This window comes from Bubalus bubalis, chromosome 22 (genome assembly GCF_019923935.1).
Source record: "Bubalus bubalis isolate 160015118507 breed Murrah chromosome 22, NDDB_SH_1, whole genome shotgun sequence".
Classification (NCBI taxonomy): domain Eukaryota; kingdom Metazoa; phylum Chordata; class Mammalia; order Artiodactyla; family Bovidae; genus Bubalus; species Bubalus bubalis.
In genome coordinates this window covers 23,966,116-23,981,358 of record NC_059178.1, presented here as the reverse complement: position 1 = coordinate 23,981,358, position 15,243 = coordinate 23,966,116, and the positions used below count along the sequence as shown (strand labels likewise).

Here is a 15,243-nt window from a genome sequence, read left to right as displayed (position 1 = left end):
GATGCTAAAATAGTATTTTGTTGCTAATTTCTCTTCTAACAAAATAGTAAATTAAGACCTCAAAAAATACAACTTAAGAGGAGATTTTAAAGATTCTAATGGCCACCTCATGCGAAGAGTTGACTCATTGGAAAACACCCTGATGCTGGGAGGGATTAGGGGCAGGAGGAGTAGGGGATGACAGAGGATGAGATGGCTGGATGGCATCACCGACTCGATGGACATGAGTTTGAGTAAACTCCGGGAGTTGGTGATGGACAGGGAGGCCTGGTGTGCTGCAATTCATGGGGTCGCAAAGAGTCAGACACGACTGAGCGACTGAATTGAACTGAATCCCATGTATGCTGTAGTAAGTCTTCATATGTAATTTATTGGCTTACTGCCTTAAACATCTACTCCTTGTGAAACATGAGAAAATTCATTTGGCATGGCTCAATACTGCGTAAAATAAGTTCAGGTGTCCAGAAAAATCACAGAATAGTTCACAGCAAGATCGAGTTTTTTAGAAAGCATGTTGTGTATGGGATAAACCTTATTTTTAATGGGAATTTGTCTTCTTTGTTAGCTACCTAATATTTTCCCCAAGACCACCAGTGGGGTTCTTGTAACACAGCATTCTCAGTCACTAGAGGCAATTATGTGTCTCCTGTAAATGCTGATTTCACACATGAGAAAAATGACTATAACTACTTCCCATTTATGTCACTTTCTGTTTTCTAAATGCTTTACAGTCTCATGTTTTTCAAATGAGCGGAGAAGAAAGGCATGGGAACAGAGACAAGGCTGAGTACTTACAAAGAAAAGCAGATCCTTAAAAGATAATATTGCACTGAGAAGCAAGAAAACAGAATGTGACATCAGCAAAAATCCAAGTTAATTCCCCAAAGCTCTGTGGCCATTTACTGAAGTGGAGGGCAAAATATATGCCCGAGGTCAAGCTCAGTCGATGGTGATGCCAGAAACAAATGCAAGATCTGTTGACTTTCAACATGACATTTCAGGCCTTGGAAGATGATGGTGCGCCAATGACCTATGGAACTGCTAAGTGTGGTAAAAACTGTAAATAAGTCTTCTGAGTTTTCCCAAAATGCTTGCAAATTTTTCATTTAAAGGTTATACTCGATATTCCAGAATAAATGAAGGCTACATTCGCTTACTCCTTGGAAGAACAGTTATGACCAACCTAGATAGCATATTCAAAAGCAGAGACATTACTTTGCCAACAAAGGTCTGTCTAGTCAAGGCTATGGTTTTTCCAGTGGTCATGTATGGATGTGAGAGTTGGACTGTGAAGAAAGCTGAGTGCCGAAGAACTGATGCTTTTGAACTGTGGTGTTGGAGAAGACTCTTGAGAGTCCCTTGGACTGCAAGGAGGTCCAACCAGTCCATCCTAAAGATCAGTCCTGGGTGTTCATTGGAAGGACTGATGCTGAAGCTGACTCCAATACTTTGGCCACCCCACGCGAAGAGTTGACTCACTGGAAAAGACCCTGATGCTGAGAGGGATTGGGGGCAGGAGGAGAAGGGGACGACAGAGGATGAGATGGCTGGATGGCATCACTGACTAAATGGACATGGGTTTGAGTAGACTCCAGGAGTTGATGATGGACAGGGAGGCCTGGCGTGCTGCGATTCATGGGGTCGCAAAGAGTCGGACACGACTGAGCAACTGAACTGAACTGAACATTCAGAATAATTCAAGAGCCTAAGACATCAGGAGAAGTTTCCTGCCTCGGCAGGGGGAAGGGGATGGAGAGATACTTGCTGTCAAAGACCATTCCATAGCAGAACTGTGCCATCCAAACCTAATTAGCAAAACCAGATAGAAGGGCTGCTGTAATGTGATGGCTAGATCACAACTCATCGCACACGGTACAAGAAATGAAGATGTGCTTTCGATAAGTTCCATAGAAAGAAAAGCTGAGAGTGAAAAGAGGGCATGAAGAAAGGAAGAGCCTTTAGAGCTACTGAATGTATGGGCTGGGCAAGCATGCAGCGGACAAAAAGAGGACTATTTGCAGTAAATAAAATCTCAGCAGCCTGTCGCTTGTGTTAGTCACTCAGTCATGTCTGATCCTTTGTGACCCCATGGACTGTAGCACATCAAGCTCCTATGTCCATGGAATTCTCCAGGCAAGAATATTGGAGTGGGTTGTCATTTCCTTCTCCCAGGGCTCTTCCCAAGCCAGAGATCAAACCCGGGTGTCCCGCATTGCTGGCAGATTGTTTACTGTCTGAATTACCAGGGAAGTCGCTTGTAAGTGCTATTAAAAATCTCCTGAGGCCTCATTGGTTGACTCTTGTTCTTTTCCCTAGTCATAAAGAAGACAGCAGGAAATACTGGTGCATCCTGGGATGAGAGGTGTCAGGTACCCTGGTCCATCACCCAAACACGTCAATCTGTAACCTTACAAATGCACAGGTCTCCTGATTACAAGGATGCTGCAGCCTCTCCTGAGATATGTGGCTCACAGGAAGTGAAGATGGATCAGCAGGAAGGTTTGGATCATTTTAAATTGTCTCTGACCCCTCTACTCCCTGCCAACTCTAACACTGGCTTAATGAAGTATGTTAGGACTACGAGATTCAGTCTATGGGAATTCCAGAATAGGTATGATTCCTTAGGCAAATAATTTCTTTCTGAAATGGTTATTGGAAGAGATGATATAATAATCTATAAAATCATGTTTCAAAGCGACCACCAGGTAAACAATTATTTGCAACAATTAATGATACAACAAGATCAGTACCATCCTGAACTATTTATTACATAACTGAATAGGACATTCCGGGCATTTTAAACAGATGTCTCATCATATTTGCTTGGCAAAGTGTAATCACATCATGATTCACATGCCTTTCTATCATGTCTAAACATTCTTCAACATTGGGATTTCAACTATTAGAGTCCATTTGATCTCATTACAAGAACATTAAATGCCTTTCCTCTCTGTTGGTCTTTCATGCTGTTCTTAAAGTTCCATGTCATCTAAAATCCTTTCTCAGTTACGGGGACAATTATTTTTTATTTCCAAAATTTTTTGAATAAGTAAATTCCAGAGGCATCATACATACAAATATACCCACATCACTGCTCCTGAACAAAGGGACATAAGAACACAGATGATACCTAAAATAATGATTATTCAATGATAAGTGATCAATTAATAAGTGAATACATAATTGGCAACAGCGAAAATGGGTAAAGATCCCAATGATCTTTGAATGTGCCTTAATATCTCTATTTCAACACTTCTAATTGCAGGACATTCATTTATTTGATATTTCTTGATTGAGCACCTACTATATTAGAAACTAGAAAAACAGTGGTGAATAAGTACAGATTCTGTCCTTGACTTTAGGAAGTTTATATTCCAGTAGAAAACACAGGTATGACCCCTGTACACATGCACACACGTGCAAACACACAACACAAATGTGGACAGTGGGCAGACTGCATATTGCAATGAGTGTCACAAATGTCAACAAAACAGGAGCTGATGCAGATATTAAAGGGTGGTTAGGGAGCGCTGAGACATTTTAACAAAGACCTCAAGGAGGTCACCTGAAACAGGAAAAAGACCAGGGAGCGTCTGGGCAGAAGGAGTGGCAAGAAGCTGACCTTCGGAAAAACCTATGAGGAAACTGTTCCCCTTGGTTGACGGGGAGGGAGCCAATGGCAGGGATCAGAAGAAAGGGTGACGAGACAGCAGGGGCCATTTGGGGAAGGATTTACTGAAGAAGGGACTATTTGCATCTGATTATGGCAAAAATGATAGTCACAAACATATGGGCTACTAATAAATTATGCTTTTAAATGACCATAGATGACATTATTATATTCTTCTCAGAAATACATTATACAACTTTTTGTATCTTAGGGCGACTGGAAACATTCAGATTGTGTTCAGTTTACCAGCTTCAGTGTGTGTGTGTGTGTGTGTGTGTGTGTGTGTGTGTGTGTGAGTGTGTGCGTGCTTGTGCATGAGAGAATTACTAACTAGACACTGTGGGAACTGTATGTAGGGTCTTTGTGTTTATACTGTTTACTCTGTCAAAATCATTTTATTCCACATGACAAATGAAAGAAGAAATAATGAGATTTAAGAATAAAACACAGAAAGAGCTGCAATAATTAGGTAGAAGGCGGCAAGTTTTTTTCTCCAAAGGCCAGATGGTGGCATGGGAAAGTCCCAGGAAAGAATGACAAAGAGATCCTGCTGGACTGGACTGGCTAAATATTCTAATATTTTACTAGCCAAACATAAAAAGTTATGTCATAGCATAAAAAAAAATCCAGTTTCTATTGACTCTACATCAATGTTAGAGGAATACTTGTCAAACGTCTTATTTTTTTAAATGAGTGTGAACATTTCTGGCATTAAGTACAAAGTTGGCACAAAGGATCCCAATGCTCTGAGCCAGCTCTAAAATCCTGTGATTCCAAATTTAAATTATAATACAATTACTAATATATGGCAGAATTTCAAACAGCAGTTGAAATGGTGTTTTATAACTTCTTTTTCCTGGCTTAACATTTGTGCAAATTCTAGAATGCTAATTTCTGAAGCCTGGCATTTCGAACAATAATTGACTATTTCCTAGTCACTTTGCAATTGCCTTCTTTTAACTGCAGATGAATCAGTACAGCATGTAAAATCTGAAAACTAAAACTGATTACTTTAGACAATGCATTTTTTTTCCACTGACATGAGTCAACCATCAATAATTCTACTTTTATACATCAGCTAGTGAATACCCTCAGTCGTACCTCCCACTATCATAAGAACACATGCACTGACCATCTATTAGAACCTGAAATCAACACTGATACAGTCGGTGGGCAATGATCGCCAACGTTTATGACGCCCAGGAGTGGTTTCATGGAAGACAGATTTTTCATGGACTGGAGTGGGGAGATGGTTTTGGGATGATTTAAGTGCATTGCATTCACTGTGCACTTTATTTCTAGTATTATTACATCAACTCCACCTCAGATCATCAGATATTGATCCCAGAGGTTGGGGATCCTGGTCTAGGGTATAAAAATACTTTTTTTGATTTGCTTTTGTTTTTTTGGTTTTTAAAAATTTATTTTTTAATTGAAGGAAAATTGCTTTACAGAATTTTGTTGGTTTCTGCCAAACATCAACATAAAAATACTTCTTAATTGAGGGAGTGAACACAGACTCTGCATCATGGTGGCAGCATTCAAATTCCAGCTCTGCCATTGACTAGGTGTGTGACCTTGGGGAATATAATTAACTTTTCTGTGACTTTCGTGCTTATTAGTAAAATGGTGTTAAAAATAATACCCACTTCATAGGGTACGAGGAGAATAAAATAATATAGTCTGTAAAGTGAATGGCATAGAGCCGGCTACCTGGTCAAGTTTCCATAAAAGTTGATAATATTATTTCCACCTCTATTTTCATTCTACCAGGTCTGATAGCGATCCAGCATACAAACATCACATAATTCTAGGGCAAAAATGGCCTTCCTAGAGAGTCTGGCATTATACTAATTTCTGGCAAAAAGTATTCCCTTAAATCTTACTCTAAAGTATCTTGCATTCAACATGATATAAATACAGGCAGACCTTTTTGTTTTTTTGCTGTGTTTGACTTTAATGCACTTCCCAGATATTGAGTTTATTTATTTGTTTTACATATTGAAGGTCTGTGCCAACCTGAGTTGAGCAAGTCTACTGGTGGTGTTTTTCCAACAGTATTTGCTCACTTGGGGTCTCTGTGTCACACTGGTAATTCTCACAATATTTCTAACATTTTCATTATTATTAACATTTGTTAGGTTGATTGGAGGTCAGTGATTTTTGATATTGCTGCTACAACTTGCTGAAAGCTCAAATGATGATTAACCTTTTTTTAGCAATAAAGTATATCTTTATTAAGGTGGGTACTTTTTTTAAGACCTAATGCTATTGCATACTTACTAGAGTACAGTACAATGCATGTATCTTTTATATGTACTGGTATACCAGAAACCTCCTGTGACTCACTTTTTTTTACACTATTTTCTTTATTGTGGTGGTCTGGAATGAAACCTGTAATACCTGAGGTCTGCCCACAACATAAAATAAAGATCTGTTAAGATAAATAAAGCAATTACTTTTATTTGCTTTTATGTAATGCAATACACTTTGTATTATGAGGTACTGCTGCTGCTGCTAAGTTGCTTCAGTCATATGAGGTATTATGAGGGATGCAAACGCATGGGGGAAAAAAATCAGTCCTGTTATCTAGGAGTTCACTTTTTTTTCATGCAATAAAACATATCAATATAAGCAGACATATCAATATATTTGAAAGAAATCACTCTATTCAGAATTAGGACATGATCACGTTAAATTACATTTGCTAGGCTGAATCCTGAAACTTTCTTTTTCACTGTCCTGACAAAAAACAACCCTGTTCTCCTGGCTCTTTGCCTCCTCTGACCAATACTCTCCCTGTGACTAAGGAGTCCGTCTCCTTGAAGCCTCGAGGCCTTCCCCTTGGGCTCATCCTCACTGGGCTTGCATCACCCAGTTGCAGCAAGAATTTTGCTAAGTCAGTTTAGTCAGAATACCCCACCTTCCATAACTGATCGCCTTGTGATCTGATCAAATTATTCACCTTTGATATCTGGTCACCCTGGTCTGCCTTTATCAAGAATCCTATCCTAACACCCTGGCCTGTTTAACCAGAATCTTCCCTTGCTCCTGATGTTTCCTCTTAGTAATTTCCATCCACTGACTCCCATCTGCTTCTTACTTATAAGTCCTTTGTTTTTGTTAAGTGGAAGTCCCTCAGTCGTGTCTGACTCTTTATGACCCCATGGACTGTGAATTCTCCAGGACAGAATACTAGAGTGGGTAGCCTTTCCCTTCTCCTGAGGATCTTCCCAGCCCAGGGATCGAACCCAGGTCTCCCACATTGCAGGTGGACCCTTTACCAGCTGAGCCACAACGGAAGCCCATACTTGTCCATAATTTATTTAAGTATAAGTTCCTACTTGTCCATAATTTATTTGGAATTGAAACCAATTCGTTACTGAGGTCTGTCTGGCCCTACTGCAATAGTCCTGAATAAAATCCATTTTTAACTGCTTTAACCACTGTCTAGCTAATTTTAACTTCCCAGCTAATTTCTTCTTCTGACCCCTACATGAGGGCCTTCCCTTGGAGTTCAATCTATAATTCTTCTCTTTTTTTCTGTTAACTATCTCCCTGGGTTGGGAAGTTAGGGGGCACGGTTCCTCTTATTATTAAAATCCTACTGGGACTCAGGTCTTCAGTCTACTTGCCTGAGGCACCTTACTTCATATGCTAACTAAGCAAAATTTCTCACACCTAGAAAAAGGTGCAAGTGAAAAATAATGACAATAAAATGATCGGGAATGAAGCAGTAATTTACAGGTCAAGGAAGATACATTACTCAAACTTTTCAATACTAATGCACACATTATTTTGCCAGTATCTTCTCTTAAATAAAAATAGAACAAAATATATGAAACCATCCATGTATCCCTCATGAAATATTTTCTTATATGTAACATTTAGAGTTTCTTCATCTTCCTAGGAGATTAAAATACATGCCCAATTAAGCCCCACTATAAGTTTCCATTCGAAACTTTTGAGTTTCTTATTACTTAAGACCCAGGAAGTCTTTGATTAGGAAAGCTGCCTCACCAGGGAAGTGATTATTTTTTCCTGGGGGACATAATTAAAGAGGGCAATACTGCTGAGAGCTGTGTGTGCCAAAGGCCATACGCGGTAACTTTCAACAAATCCAATGCCTTCATGGAGAGGAGAGAATCTCTCAGCTGTTCTACAGTGGATGTTCCCTGCATGTGGTACACGGAACACCAACAATACACCACCAGTAACAAAATGCAAAAACATAAACCCCGTACATGGGGATGGAACAGTGTGGCCAGAAACCCAAACACGTGAGAAAACACGAGTATAATGTCTCATCACCACACTCTGACTGTAATCACCCGACCAGCTGGGCATTAGATGGGTAATATAGAACTTCATTCGACAAATTCATTTAAATTTTCCAAAAGTGGTGGGAAGAAGTAATTTCACAGATGACTTCTAGGTTTCCAGCTTAAGCAAGAGGGTGTGTGGGTCATGGTGACATAGATGGGGACAGAGAGCCGCAGAGACGGCTGATGGATGAAAAGATGGAAGGGGGCATTTATGGGTTGAGTACTGAAAATAATGAGTTTGACGTGACCATGAAACATCAGTGGAGTGTCCTCCTGTTTCACACACAGGAACCTAAACATGACCAATAATTCAGGGATGGGTTATTAATGAGAACGAATTTACAGTAATAATTAAATCTATGTCATTCTTGCTTTGCTTCTGCTATTTAAATATTTAGCAACTACTTAAATCTAATCTACTTTAATTTATGGTAGTGGTTTCCCAGGTCACGCCATTGGTAAAGACTCTGCCTGCCAATGCAGGAGATACATGAGACATAGCTTCCATTCCCGGGTGGGATCCCCTGAATGGCAATCCACTCCAGTATTCTTGCCTGGGAAATCCCATGGACAGAAGAGCCTGGCAGCCTACAGTCCATGGGGTCGCAAAGAGTTGGGCATGACTGAGCACACACCCCCCCCAGCGCAATGTGCCTATGTATTTGTATGTAGGCATGTGCGTATGCAAATAATTTATGGTGTGAATTTTCTCCTAAATCTAGTGTCACTCTCACTGAAGAAGAACTGGTATTCTCTAACTGTTGATTTTAAAAGTCCATTTATGACCATTAAATGAAGTTTCTTAGTGTGTGTTCATATCTTCTGTGTCTTTGGTGAGATTTTTATGAGTTTCCTCTAACAAGAAGAAAAATAGTTTGAAATCTATTTCCATGATGGTGGATTTGTCAATTTCTCCCTCAAGTTGTATAAAATGTTCTCATAGGTTAGAGTCAGGATTAAGTGAGGTCTCAGATAAAGTGCTCAAAACAATGCCTGGAAGGGAAATATGCCACTTTGGCATGAAGATTATTGAGTCAAAGGCACTGGAAAAACAGTAGGCATGAGAACATTGTGTTCTGAGGTCCCTTCACTTTCTAAAAGCAGAAGATAAAACTCCCCTGTGAAAGATGCCCTCCCTGTACAGGGGGAAACCATCATTATTACCAGAGACAGGGCATGGAGGATGAGAGAATTCTATACAAAGAGACCTTGTTAAAATAACTCTTATCTTCCTTTAGCCCACCTGTATATTTTAGTTACGTTTCCACAATTCTATCTCTTTGTTCAACTTAGTATATAAACACTTAGATTCCGCTATTTGTTTTCATCTTTATTTTCTTATGAAGACATTTAAGTCACATAAAATTTATACTGAATTCATTTGTGCAATTTTCTGTTCACTTACCTTACATCAACTTAATTCTCAGGCCAAGTCAAAGACCCTAAAAGGGTAGATATAAAATTATGTCCCCCCCCGTACACGTAAAAATCTACGTATTTGACATATGTTTGCTATTGTATTTTTAATCATAAATAAATACAAAGACCTCAAACATTTGACATGCCAGAGAGAAATAAATTGTGTATCACTGCAGCTATTTTGTCAAATTTGTACTTTACACGATTTATAATTCCCAGATCATATTGGAATGGCAAGAAAAATCCCTGCATTCATGATGGTTGTTTTAAGTGGGATCATCTTTGCCCTAAATTTAGCTTTAAGTAAATATTTTAGATAAAAATTTCTAGCACATTATGAGATTACAACAGGAATGAAAAAAACTTTGCCAATATGCATTTTTTTTTCCCTATAATAATCATCAAGCTGCATCTTTTTGTTGCTCAGTCGCTCAGTTGTGTCTGACTCTTTGCAACCCCATGGACTATAGCCTGCCAGGCTTCCCTGTCCACCATCTCTGGGAGTTTGCTCAGACTTAGGTTCATTGAGTTGTGATGCCATCCAATCATCTCATCCTCTGTTGCCCCGTTCTCCTCCTGCCTTCAATCTTTCCCAGCATCAGGGTCTTTTCCAATGACACAACTCTTCACATTAGGTGGCCAAAGTATTAGAGCTTCAGCATCAGTCTTTCCAATGAATATTCAGGGTTGATTTCCTTTAGGATTGACTGGTTTGATCTCCTTGCTGTCCAAGGGACTTTCAAGAGTCTTTCTCCAGCACCACAATTCAAAAGCATTAATTCTTCTGCACTCAGCCTTCTTTAGAGTCCAACCCTTTTACTACAGACTAAATGCTGTCCTTGGGGATTTTAAAAACGCCAACAAATACTAAAAAAAGATGTGAGCTGTGATAAATTCTATTATACTCTGCTTTACAAAGAAATGATTCGATCATACAATGGAGAACATGTGTCCTTCAGATAGTACTTAATAGATCTTTTAATAGAAAAGGCCAATTTTGGTAATAATTGATTTATGTAGAAATTAAATACACTAGTGTGGATGACTAGGTTGCTAAATAGACAACACCACACCATCATCTCCACCACGACCATCAGCACACACTGAGTGAGTAGGTGGTATGCTGACACATATATGTATCTATCTCCCAGAGCTTGAAACAGCCTCATCAGTATGATTTTCATCTTCGCGGTGAAATGTCTCAGAGACATGACAAATAAACACAACAACCCACAATTAGATTTTAGTTATCTTATAGGTGTCTAAAGTAATCAGTGTACTCAAACAGCACCAGCAGTTCCTGGCTCTAAATCATTTCTCATGTAAAAGCACAGAGGAATAAAATATAGTAAGCTTTATCTCAAAAGACATTAACTTGCAGAGGATTTATAAAATATTGAAAGGGTAAAGAAGCCCACAGGGTTAAACCCTCTGCTAAGATTGATGAAATTGTCCACCAAAACTTTATTGATCTATTCCTATTAAGGAGGAAGTTCTGAATTTCTGCTGAGAAAGGACTGAGGTTAACCAGTATCAAAGTGACACTTCAACCTCAAAAAATTAATTAATGAAAAGAGCAGAAAAATATTCCATAGTTTCATGGATCCTATGGTAAACAAATCATCTTTGCCCCAAATGTAATTTATCTGGGTACAAATTGGCTATAAACATAAATTTTCAGAGGACAAGAAAGAAAAAAGTAAGGCATACCTTTGAACTTACTGGAATCAGATATAAATCAAGAGCACAGCAACATTTATTCAGGCTAAACCAAAGTCTTAAAGAGGCTTTCCTTTCTGCCCAAACTGTGGCCACATAACAAAGTCAGAGTCAGAATGCAATTTGCAAACCTTAAGCTTTGACACTGAAGGAGTCAGTCTTGATGAAAAGAGCCTTGCTTGCTCTGTATAAATTACTCACAATGTATGGAACCAGATATCCTGTCAAGCTAAAAACTACTGCTGACTTTTCCTATTTGTCTTGCCAGGTTTCAGATGACTAAATTACAGGTACATTTTCCAAACTGAGTTTATCTTTTAGAGTCACAGATACACATTTCTTAGCCTTGTAGAATTATAGTGAAGAAGAACAGAATTTCCACTAACCTCTAAAACCATGGTGTGGGCTCCAGCTGGCTTAGAGGCCTGGAGAGGTCCTCAGAGCTCAGTGTGCTCAGTTGCTAAGTGCTGGGTATTCTTCAGATTATCCCATTTTTAAAGCTACTGGCAGATGATGACAACACTGCCCCCATTTTACAGATGAAGAAACTGAGGCACACCAAAGGGTGCAGTCAGTTCTCCAAGCTCATGCTGTTAATATATGGATGCGCTGAGTTTTGAACACAGATCTTTCTGCACCCTAAACCATGTTATTTCAACTTTACCTCCAAAGGTTACCGTATTAGTTGATGAACTGACTCACTCATATTCTCGTACCTGATTGTAAGCAGAATTTCATATGACCTGCATCTTGACATTATAAGATAAGGAACCAGAATGAACCCCTTAGTGACATTTATCCTAAATCCTTCTTTTTATAATGGAGGCAGCTGAGGCCTGAGGACTCAGCCAAGGACACACATCAAGGTAACAATCAAGTCGGAACTGTCCTTTCCTCGAAGCTTAACACCAGCTATGCTGTAGCAGCAGCTGACTGTTTTAATTTTCTACCATTAAAGGAAATGATGAAATCAATTTTAAAATAAATTTTCAAGATTCCTGTTTTCATTCATTGTTATTATTTATGCTGATACATAATTATAAGAGGCTCTTTCAAGGGCGCATTTTGAAGTTGGTGCCAACACAGAACCTATAACAGAAATAAACAAGTAGGAACCTGGTTTAAAAACATACAGAATAAATTTCACGCTGAGCTCTAAAAGTAGGCCTTGAGCCCAATTTCAGGACTAAATCAAAGAGCAGGCAGAAAGCAGACACCAGGAACAGTTATTTTAGTACGAAAAGTAGGATAAATTTACAAGCCAATCACGGGATGATGTGCGCAGATAAAAGATGTAGAGAAAGAATTTGCAACAGTGATACACGAACACATCTGAACGCAAGAAAGCAAAATCCCAGAAAGCACAATTGTCCGAAATGTGAATAAACATTCAAATGATGCTGCAGCTGCAAAATTTAAACTCAAGGAAGAGACATTTGCAAAGGAATTCATTAAATAGATGTGATTTCCTGCTTGCACATAGCCAGTGGCTCTTTTATAAAGTAAAATGCACAATTTGTCTTGATAGAAATGACATCTCTCCTCTGCTGAACTCAATCAAACAGCAAAAGTCTTTTGTGAAAGACTCTGCTTATTATAGAGCACAATACTATTGATACCCAGATGCTCAGGCTCTGACTCCATAGTTATTCCACCTAATCAAATGCATGAAACATGGAGTATGTTCTTATACAATAAGGAGGTTTTCGTGTGATGGTAATTAGTCTTTCCCTAATGGCAATTACCACAGCAATTTCTTTGTAGGCATGAAGTTTCTTGCTGAAATCAACGCTTGCTTGCCAAACCTGTCTGTCTGTTCCTCTCTCCTTCTCCCCTTCCTTTCCTTCTATCCACCCATCCATCCAATAAACATTTATAAGCCTATAACACAGCAGGGGATATAGAAATGTATCAAGAAGCTTCCTGTGGGGGATTTTATGACACTAAGATGGTATTTGACCAGGAGACAGACTCTTGTTCTTAATCTAGTACACAGTACAACAAAGGTGATGCTGGCAAGCGAGCCCGTTTATTGCAATCAGTCTTTGACTTAAACTGCAATGTAGAAACCATAGTGCCAGCCAGCCTGGATAATTTGTTTTTCCAGGGTGATTCTCAAAGTAAGGTTCCTGGACCAGCAATAGTGACACAGCCTGGGAACATTTTAACAAGGCAAATTCTTGGGTCTGGTCCTAGACTCACCTATGTTTGAGAACCCAAATGCACCCAAATCACTTGGAAGACCAGATACATTACAGAATTTGCAGTACTAATCAATGGTCTAGACATTGAGTGGCATCAAGGAATAAGAAAGTTAAGCCTGAAAACAGAGTGGCAGGTTTTAAATATCTGATTAAAAAGTCTGGACAATGATGACTTGGTAAATAAGGGAATATTTTCTGAGCAAAGAGCAAATGTGATCAGAGCTTTTATTCAGGAGGCTTTGGAATCTAATGAGACCACAGACAGGAAGACAAAGGAGACAACTGTGCTGTTTAGGTGAGAAGACACATTAATTGATTCTTTCTGTGATGACCTAGGAATTTATCAGGCCTCAGCTGAACTGAGACCATTTGCTCAGTCTGCATCCTGAGCTCAAGGTGAGGTCTGCTCTAAGAGGTTATCTTTCCACTGCTTTATGATTCTCTTATTTCTGCAGTTTCATTCTGTCCACTTTGGGGATTTCTGTCTCGCCACGTGTCACTGTTTTTGTGGTCCCCCTGCCCTGCCTCTTCTGGGCACCCTTTCCCTTCTTCTACCATTTTCATTTCCCGCATTAGGAATTTGCATGTTAATTTTATCAGTTGAAATGTTGCTTATTCATGTGATTGCAGAGTTGCTCCTTAGAGTTCCCTGGTAACATCTCTCCTCTGAACAAAGGATCTTCTAGGTCACAACAAACCACAGCCTTTACCTGGCTTTATTTTCATTTGCTGAATGTCCTCATTGCCAAAAACCAACCAACAAACAAACCCTGATTCACTTAAATGTGTTAAATCTATTTTGTCAGCTGACCGTCCTTGTAATTTTATGCTCGGACATGCATAATTACAGTCACGCTTTTCACACCAATAATGACACTGCTAATGGGGCTATTTCCAAATAGGAAAGACAATAATTATATTTTTGTGCATCCACAGACACCTTCCTGTACGAAATCAATATACAGTGAATAATATGTATAGGCACTATAAAGTCTAATTTCATTATCTCTTTTCCAATATTTTGGTCATACTTCAAATCTTACTATATAATATCCAAAATACACATGGACCAGGGTGTACTTTTCACCTCTGAACATGGACAATTTATTAAATAAGAAGTTAGTTTTGAAACAGAGTTCCTTTAGGTTCTATGCCATTTGGATATCACTGATCAATGTCTTTAAAGCACAAGACATTTTCTTCCTGGAAATGGTTCATTTAAGAGGATTATGTGATTTATTTGACTATTGGAAATAAAGTAAAAAGAACTACAATAGACACTTCTGGTCCCTGCATCATACCCTGTTGGTCCACCTCTGATTTCAGCCATGGCTGCACAGATGGACAGTTCTGAACCAACTCAGATTCTCTTTGCCTTCCCAGTGTCCACCACAAGTGACCAGTGCCAGCACTGCTCAGCACTGTGGGGGATTTAATGACCCGGGAGCAATCCACAACCAAAGGGAAAAAGCCAATGAGCGAACCTTTGGCTATACGTCATTCAGGTGGAAATTCCAGGGGGGATTTCATAGCCTCTTGGAAGTCCCAGGGGAACCATGTTCCCACGTCCACCTTGGAGAACTCATTCATTTGCTCTTATTTTGGTCTTTGTTTCTTCCCCCATTCACTGTCCCCAATCCTTGGAATTAACTCCCCAGTAAACAACCATGCTCAAGTAGTCGTCCCAGGCAAGCAATCATAACAAAGACAATCAATTATTAACATATTTGGCAATATCAATTCCTTTTAGATCTTACATCACATATTGTCAAGACCATTCTTTTTTCTTTCCATAAACTATACAATAAAAGGAAAGGAGTGGAGACCATACCATTACTTCAAGTGTTTCCATTGTCTTTCTTACCTCACATAAATCAAATTGATTAGTTTGTGGTGATAAATTCAA

The 15,243-nt window shown here is 39.1% G+C and overlaps 1 protein-coding gene across 4 annotated transcripts in view; it reads right to left on the bottom strand.

Moving 5' to 3' along the window:
• Positions 1-15,243, bottom strand: part of DLGAP1 (DLG associated protein 1) — a 785,192-nt gene that overhangs the window by 501,789 nt on the left and 268,160 nt on the right. The window lies entirely within an intron of this gene.